Below are 9,440 nucleotides of genomic sequence, written 5' to 3'. Positions count from 1 at the left end.
TCCTTCAGGGCCCGACCTGAAGAAACTTGAGCGCGCCGGCAGCCGGCCAGCGTGTGAGGCTCCGGGACAGAGAGGAATGGTGCTGTCCCGGGGCCGCCCCGCTCCGCCCCCTTTTGAGGCCCCGGCACTTACACGCGTCCCGGAGTTTACGCACGTGGCCGGGCCGGTTTGAAAATTGGCCCGGCCACGTGCGCAAACCCCTGGATTTACGCGTGCCAGGGTTTTAAAATCCGGCCTTTAGTTTTGAATATTAACCTCTTTGTGTCTATGGGAAAAAAGCTTAGTAAACAGGACCTGAGGGTGAAGGGACTTGCCCGAGATTACAAGGAGCAGCAGTAAGATCTGAACACTGGTTTCACGTATTCGTAGCCCGCTCCTCCACATTGCCACCCTAGAAGAAGTTTATTTATAGCAATGTTTTGGGGGGTTTTTTTTGGAGTGTAAATACGGTGCGGCAGATCCTGTTTGTGACTGAGCATCTGGTCCCTGAAGATTCCCTACCCGGCCCTGCCGCGCCAGTGAGGATAGCGGAAGGAGGGCTACAAGGCAAGGCAGAGCTGCTGCAGCGCATGGTCTTGCACAGGCAGATTTCCCCCTCTCCTCTCAAACCCTTTACCTTCAAGGCAGAGGCACCAGGGCATCAAACAGAGGAGACTCCAAACACCTCAGCCCTGGGCCTGGACAGCGGTTGAATACTCCGTACCCTGGAAGTCCTGGCATATTGTGTTGGTCCAATAACCACAACAAAAGAAAAACCTATTTAAGGATCAGTTTCAGAAAATACTTTTTCTCTGACTTTGTGCGTGACACTTAGGGGGCCGATGCAATGCAGTGCGCTCAGCTGAGTGCATTGTTGAACCCGTGGTTGGATGCGGGTTTTGGATGTGCGACCACAACCCCTTATTCTATCAGGGGATTCGCCTTTCTAAAACATGCATCCAACCCCCCATGAAGCTAATAGAGCTCATCACATGCAAATGCATGTTGATGAGGCTATTAGCTATTCTCCCCAATTAAAAAAAAATTAAAAAATGTGCGTCCGATGCGCACGTTTTTACCCTCAGAAATTAACGCCTGCCCAGAGCAGGCAATAATTTCTGAGCAGCCAAACGGTGTACAGAAAAGCAGAAAATACTGCTTTTCTGTACTTCCTTCGACTTAAATATCGTGGCAATATTAAGTCGGAGGAACCAAAAGGACCAGAATGTTTAAAAAAAAATTTAAATTAAAAAAAATGTGTGCCAACGGTCAGGTTAGGCTGTGCACAGGTTAGGAAAACGGATGCTCGTAAAATTGAGCATCTGTTTTCCTAACCCGCCGACAGCCACTTCTCCTGGGCACTCACTGCAAAGGAGGCTCTAGGGGCGCGCATTTGTCCCTAGCGCTTCCTTTTTATCACAGCCCCTCATTTAAATATTCAGTCGTGCTCCCAGGAGAGGTGGCTGCGCACGCATTAGGAAAGCGCAGATTTATTGCATCGGCTCCTTAATCTGGTCCTAATGCAGGCGACCACTTCTTTTTGGGGAACTGGAGTTTTTAGTGATGACTATTTGTTGTCCAGTTTATCCTGGAAAGTATGTCAGAAACATACAAATATTTGACAGGCTTCAATAAATTACAGGAAGGACAAAATGTCCTAACATTAAGTTGGAGGGAGAAAGGTTGAGAGGAAGCATGAGAGAGTTAGTGCTTTACTGAGAGAGTGGTTGATGTGATGGAATAGCCCTACCAGTTGAGGCGGTGACCCCCAGTACTGTGACAGAATTCAAGCCCACACCTATCCATACAGAGGGCAGTGTTAGGAACAAGACTGGCAGGTTGCATTTGTAACCCCTGGGATAATGTCCCCTATAGTTCTCTAAGGACCATTCTTCACTTTAAGGGCTCAAGATGTTTAAACTACCTATACTGTCCTTACAGTATAGGTAGTTTACAGGGAGGAAGAATAGCCTAGTGGTTAGAGCAGTGGACTATGAACCAGGAGACCAAGGTTCAAGTCCCACTGTCGCTCCTTGTGACCTTGGGCAAGTCACTTTACCCTACATTGCCTCAGGTACAAAAACTTAGATTGTAAGCCCTCTGGGGATAGAGAAATACCTACAGTACCTGAATGTAAACCGGTGTGATATCTCAATTGAGATGAATGTCAGTATAAATAAATAAATACTTATACTGTCCTTAAGCCTCTCTATTTTCCAGGATTCCCTGTTGAGGAGAGATTATTCTCCAAGGCATGTATAATAATAATCACACTGGATGATGAATATGGTTGCCAACATAAATTTACTGATAATTGATTGTAAGGTGAAATGAATACAAATTTACAAGGTTTTGCTCAAAACAGTCAATTACATAATCTTCTTCCAATAAATCTGACTTTTTACTTACGTTTTAATTTGATCTTCTATTTCCACATCCCTTCCCAATTGCAGGAGTTAAGTTTTGCAGCTCCTTCCCAGAATTGGTGCAGTAGGATACTTCACTAAAGTGGTCAAACCTTGATCCAGATGACTACTCCTTATCCAGCCTCCTTCAATAAATCCTGATATTTCAGTGGCGTACACCGGATATATGCACAGTTCCATTTTTCTCACATTTCTCTCTTCCCAGGAATTAATGTGAATCTACGCCTTCTGTTGATCATCAAAGGGTCCTTGGATCTCTCCAGCTGAGAGGCTTCTGAAAACCTCCTTTCCTTGTAATAGTGACTATATTCCCTAGGCCCTGGGCAATTTAGCTGCTGGACCAAACATAAAAAAATCTAGGCTTCAAAAAGCAATAAAAGATGAAGGAAGGGTGGATGAAATTCCCTCCAAACCAAAATCCAAACAGAAGTAAAATGCGTTTCTCAAAAAAGAGAAGATGAGTTGCTCTTTCTTCCATCTGACCTTAGATCTTATTCCGTAAAGTCCCCTCCAAATAAAAAGAAAAAAAAAAACCCAGGAGCAGGAAAAACTCCATCCTGACCCCTCACAAGTCAACTCAAAAATCCACACTTCATGGTAATGTCCCTGGTATTTATAAAGCCAGGACATTACCATTACAGCAACCCACATGGGGGAGCTATACACCAAGTAAAGATTCTTCTATTCTACATATTCAGATGGAATATTCTTACTAGTAGAGGTTCAGTGGGGTTCTCTTCACATTATTGCAACAATCCACCCTTCATTTCCTTGAGAGCAGAGGCATAGGGAGAGGTGATGAGGAGAAAACAAACCAGTGATATCACAGGTCATGGAATAGTATGTTGGAATCAGCAGGCTACAACCGCCCAGAAGCCAATTGGGGTTGGTTGTGGTCAGGTATCACCCAGCAAGGTGATAAGAAGAACATAAGAGGAAGATACAGGAAGCATGCTCGAATGACTACTCGGGTCACAGAGTAGTCAGGTTGGTACATTAATCAAGCAGATTAATGTTGACATGGGTGTGATGGCCTGGTACCAACCAGCAGGGTCAAAGGCCTGGTCAGTTGTTCAGACAACAATTTGACTAGTTTAGTAGATGTTTAGATTGCTACAAAACCTTGGTGGTAAGATTTGTGCATGGGGTGAGGGGGCTGTGGTGGGTATTTGGGTGATGGATTAAATGTGGGAACTTGTATACTCATTTAGCTAAGATGGTAGAGAACCAAAGAAAAAGAGAACAAAAGATGACGTGGATAAGGAGCAATATTCTATAAGCAGTTAAGCTTCTACAGCTGATGGAATATGTCTTTAGCAGTGTAGACTGGTCTAACTGGGCAGACTGGATGGGTTAATTGGTCTTTATCTGCCAGGATCTACTATGTTATTATATTCCCCTAATTTTCTTCCTTCCGCCAGTTTTGAAATGTTTTTTTGCATTACAGTTGTACAATCCAAACTATAAGAGGTAGGATTTTTGAAGAGTCAAATGCCTTAAATTATGCATCATAAAATAATATCAGTGCAATCACCAGACACCATCATTCTTACAAAAGGGCGCATCCTACTTAAGTGCCCCTTTCCAAAAAACATGGCAGACCTTTTTAGAATTTAATAATTATTAGCTTGCAGTAATGTGCTATAAAATGCAAGGTTAGAAACAAAGACATCAGGAAAAGGCTGAAGGTGGCTGAGATTGCCGAGATGAGGAAAGAAAGAGGATTGCAACGATTTGGGCAAGTGGAAGTCTACTACTTATTTTTAAAGTGCTACTAGACATAAAGAAAAGAGAAATGATACGTTGTCAAGAAAGCACTGGAAGTGCAGATGGAGGGGAAAAGACTCAGAGGAAGCCCATGAAAGATGTGAATCACTACCATTCACCAGAACATCAAGACCGGCAGTTCAACAAAAGAACCACACTTTTAGGGTCTGTGCCATCTTGAGAGATGGTAGGGGGGGGTGGGGTGTCTCAGGAGGTTCCCCCTCATGAGGGCATTTTTAACTTTGGGGGGGGGGGTAAGGGGTATAGTTTTTCAGGCCACAGGGCCCTTTAAATTATACCACAGAAGTATCAGGACCTGAGGTAGCATCCTGCAGTAAAATATCTAAACCTCCTTCAGAAATTTTACTGCAGAAGCACTGGGCTACTGCTTTGGGAGGGACACATAGGAAGGAGGAGAGAGAGCACAGGAGGATAGGAGGTATGTGCAAAACAAAAACAGGCAAGGAAAGAGTATAGGAGGATGGGAACAGAAAGAGGGAGGAGAGGAGAGCAGGAGAGGTGAAAGAAAAAGAGGAAGGAGGCAAGAGAGAAGGAAATGAATGAACAATTCTCTGAAAGAAAAAGACTAAGAAAGAAACAACAGAGGGAGTTCAGTTTGAATTTTACTGTAACAGGCTCTTGTTCAAACTTTGTAAATCCAGGATGGGTCTCAATCCCATTGACTTCTTGGGGTTAAGGAAATAGTGAGAATAAAACCCCTTGCAATGGTCTTTGGGAGGAACAGGTTCTATTGCTTTCTGGCTGAGAAGGGACTCCACTTCAATACGGAGCTGGGTCAAAAGCTAAACATTGATGAAGTGCAGGGAGACAAGAGAAGCACAAATGGTATCCAGACTCCACAATTTTGAGGACCCAATGGTCCTTGGTGATCTTCCACCATTCTTTGAGGAACAGGTGAATTCATCCCCCTACTGGAGGACTTGCGGTCTAAAGACTGATACATGTCAAGCAACTTGGACCAGCTTTAGGCTGGCCTGCTGTGGTGCTTTAGTTTGACGCCATTCATGTGGATGTCCTTGAGCTGTAAGCTATTGTGGAAGTGCAGTTGGGGCGTGATACCACTAAAATTGGTGAAAGAGTTGTCTCTGGAAGAAGGAACGCTTACAAGTGAAGTAAGAACATCTAAATGAAGAAGGCTGCTTGTCCCCTGTTGATGACTGAATGGTCATATATCGCTCCTTGATCTGGGTGGCAGTTTCTCTGATCTTGTCCACAAACACAGGATATCAGCCAACTTTTCATGAACATCCTCATGTAGGCTGCTGGACCTCAGCCAGGCCATCAGGTATGCTCTGATCGCTGCAGTAGAAGATCTTGCCATGGTATCAAATGATTCATATACTGACTAGAGCAGATAATACTCACACTCTTCTGCATTCAGAAAGGCCTGCTGATTGGCTTCGTGATCCCTATCGAGACTCTAACAAACGTTTCAATTTATTGATGCAGCCATGTATAGTTGATGGGCAGCAATGCAAGCACTGAGCATCAAGCTCTGGTAGACTTTCTTTCAGAAATCCTTCTTTCAGGATCCTTCTCTGGGGGAGGAAGAATCCTGGTCTTTCTAGTCCGTTTTAATGCTGACTCCACCACTGTGGACTGGTGCGGTAGTTGAACCACACCAAAACCTAGAGATTGCTGTACCCTGTATTTAAGATTCCATTTCCTGTCTACTGGTGTGTGTGTGTGGGGGGGGGGGGGGCGCAAGGGAAGGAGGCTGGATTATCCCACATTCTCATTTGCAGTTCCCACAGGACTGAATGAATCAATATCATTGCAGGCTCAGTAGGCATTTCCAGAATCATTAGTATACCGAAGGGGATTTTGGTCCTTATGGAGATTGACTTCGATAGCCTTGCCCAATTTATTCAGGAATTGGGAATATGAGAGGTCTTCTGGCAGAAATTAATGCTCTGAGAGAGGATCCCAATAGACTCTCCCTCTGAACTCGAAGGTGGAGAGACACTAGCCCATAACCCTGATGAAGACAATTGCAATTTGGGGGGGGGAAGCAGTCCTTGGCTGTTTCAGAGGGGAATACTCCCGGGGCCTACTCCTAGTTGGTTACATCCTGTCCAAGGCTTGACATCAACCCAGGAGGCCTTGCTGGGGACACCATTTCTTTTGGTTAGGATTAAGATGCAAACTTTTTCTTGCGCGCTCTGTTAAGTATGGATTACAGTCCATAGGTAAGCAGGTTTGAAGTGAGAGTATAGAAACATAGAAATGACAGCAGAAAAGGACAAACATTCCATCCAGTCTGCCCAGCAAGCTTACGGTAGCATTAGATGCGCCATACAGGTCTCCCCCATAATGGTAGCATCTGCCACACCATATGAGTCACTCCCATACTTAGTTTCCCAAACCGTCAAGTCGGCACCCTTGTTGGTTGTTGTCCGAGTCCAATTCCCCATTACCTCTTGCTGTTGAAGCAGAGAAGATTGTTGGAGCTGCATCATCTCCATGCTTATTTGTTTTCCCAGAATGTATAATTCATGTCTTTGTTGGTTGCTGTCTGAAAGTAATTCCCCTTTTCCCCCTGCCGTTAAAGCAGGGGTTTAGACATTTAATTAAGACCTGACTTTTTAAATAAGCCTTTGAAGTTTAATATTGTATATGTGCAGTTTTAGACTCTTCAAAGTCACAGTAAACAAACAGGCAAAGCAGTGTTTCCAGCACAGCCACTTAAATACAGTAATCTGTCCCGTTTTGTTTGCACAGATTTTTATTTCATTTGTGAAGAGAGGTGTTTATAGCCTTTGACAGCTTCTCCTGCTTGATCACATTATAAACCTAACCATTGTGCTCCTCAATTAGGCATCACATTTACATGCATGGAACTTTCTATGTAAAGAGAAGAGGAGGAAGTGTGGATTCTTGGAAGGAGATAAAAAAAATAGAAACACACCTTTTATTTCAGGAGTGTGAAAATACAAGAAACCAAACATATGAGGCCCAAAACCAGCAATAATGTTAGAAGAGGAAGCGGAAGAACTAAGAAAAACACATTGATGTTTTGATTAACCAGCGGGTAATTAAATGGAACTAGAGAGAGTAGCAGAAGGTTATGCGTCCATAAACCCAAACAAAAAAACTGGAAGCACGTTCGGAGTTCCCAGTTGCAGTAAGGGGCTTCGGTGGGGGGGGAGGGGCATATGGGTGGGGTGGGAGAGTTACAGTGGGGCTGAAGGGAAAATGGGAGGGAAGGTGCCTCCTGATGGGACTTTGGCCAAACTTATAGATTGATTTTTTGGCAAGGGGGTGGGGAACAGGGAGGGAGGCATTTCAGGCCCACAGCCCTGCAATGATACTTACATTTTTTTTTGGGGGGGGGGGTGGGGGGGCTGGTCTTGCTTTCGTTGGGATGGTGGTGAATTTTTTTTCCTCCAAATACTGCTTAACCGGCTATACATAATTACGCAAGTTAAAATTACCCAGGAACACATTCTCAGATAATGCTAACTCTCTTCCTGTAGACAACTAGGGGCAGCTGAATAACTTGGTGAACTCCAAATATTGGAGTTGGCCAGATAAGTTACTTGGCTACTTCATCCCTGCCCTGGAATTTCCTAAGTTTTCTGGTTAAATTTTATCCAGATAAGTGATGGTGATATTCTGAAGTTGCCATTTATCCAGATAAAAGCCTTTGAATATTGACCTCATAAATTATTTGGGGGTTAAAGAACATTCTCTGTGAGTGTCAGTGGAAGAGGGTATTACATTACGTTTGTATGCAAACATTGGAAACGGGTTTATAAAACTGAAACATCAGCTCAGCATTCAGCACAAAAGGGTATTCAGGACAACTCAAGTAAAATCCAACAAGGAATAGATTGGAACCAAAACATTTTATTTTAATTAAAAAAAGTACATAACCTCCTGAAAACATCTTTCTACATCATAATTTCACAGAAATTATCTTAAGACATTTTGCCTGACCTGCTTAGATTTCATGTTTGGGGAATGAGGGTTGTTTTCGTTTTTTTTTCTTTCAGGTTGGGTCAGACAGCCAAAGGAATGTTAACACAGAGGACACCAAAACAACTCTTAAAACAATACACGTGAACTCTCGTTTCACCTCACTTAACCAGTTTCATCTTGTCACCTCTGACACAGATCTTCCCATGTACCAGTTTGTGTTTCCCCACATAGCAATACATGGATTTCTGGATCTGGTCACACACATCCGGTGTGTATCCAGCAGCCGCATTCTTCCACTGAATTGTCTCACCTCTATTTGAAGTATCTGATTAACAAATTAAAAATATGAAAGTGGGCGCTGGCGACGATGTTTGAGAGCTATCAGTGTCTGACCAATTTGGCTCTGGGTCAAATGAAAAATAATTGAAAAAAGAAATGCTGGCCAATATAGAGCTGGACGAGGAATATTGCAGACTTTGGTAAGAAAAGGATCCTGGAAACTGGTTTTTTTTTTTGGTTTCCAGATAATGTGTTATATCAAACCACCCTTTGATTGCAAAGCAGGTTATAGAACAAGAATGCTATAAAGCAAGGAAGGAAGTGAATACAGATGAACATTTCTGATTGCTGCTGTGAAAAAACCTGTGTTTGGAATAAAAGTCTTGTTTTGTTTTAAAAATCTGATCCATGAAATACTATGCATTATGTTGAAACATTCTGCATTACTGTTAAAAAAAAAATTCCTAACTTCTACAGATCAAGGGGCTTAAGTAGGACAATACATACTAAATAATAGAGGGATCATTTTTGCTACATGAGCTCCAGGTAAGACAGTGTCTCAAATACTGTTAACCTCTAAACTAATTTCAGACTTCTGCAGCAAGCAGGACTAATGTAGAACCAAAACCTACATTAAAAACATTATAGCAGTTTAATCACGTAGAATCTGAGGAAACAGTTCCACAATCTTGGACAAACACTGGAACGATGCAGATGTGCTGTGTGATCACAGAATCAAGGTGCATGAACCAATGACGGATCTAAAAGTGTTAAAAAAAATAATCCTTGTTGGGCTCAACTGATATTTCCGACAGAGCTTTGCAAAGATGTGTGTTGGAGCCAGTAGAGGACTTCATTGATCAGCTCTCAAGAGGCCTGGGTGCCTTTACTAAGACAAGCAAATTATCAGTTGTTTAACAATTAATGCAGTTCTCTGAAAAATAAATTGAAGTTCTAGGGTCTACAAGACACCGGGAATGATCCTGTGCCTGCTTCCGGATTCTTATTTGTCTATCCATTAGAAAACAGGGTTGCAGCACTTAGGAT

Source organism: Rhinatrema bivittatum, chromosome 17 (assembly GCF_901001135.1).
Source record: "Rhinatrema bivittatum chromosome 17, aRhiBiv1.1, whole genome shotgun sequence".
NCBI lineage: Eukaryota > Metazoa > Chordata > Amphibia > Gymnophiona > Rhinatrematidae > Rhinatrema > Rhinatrema bivittatum.
Note: the sequence above shows the minus strand (reverse complement) of the source record.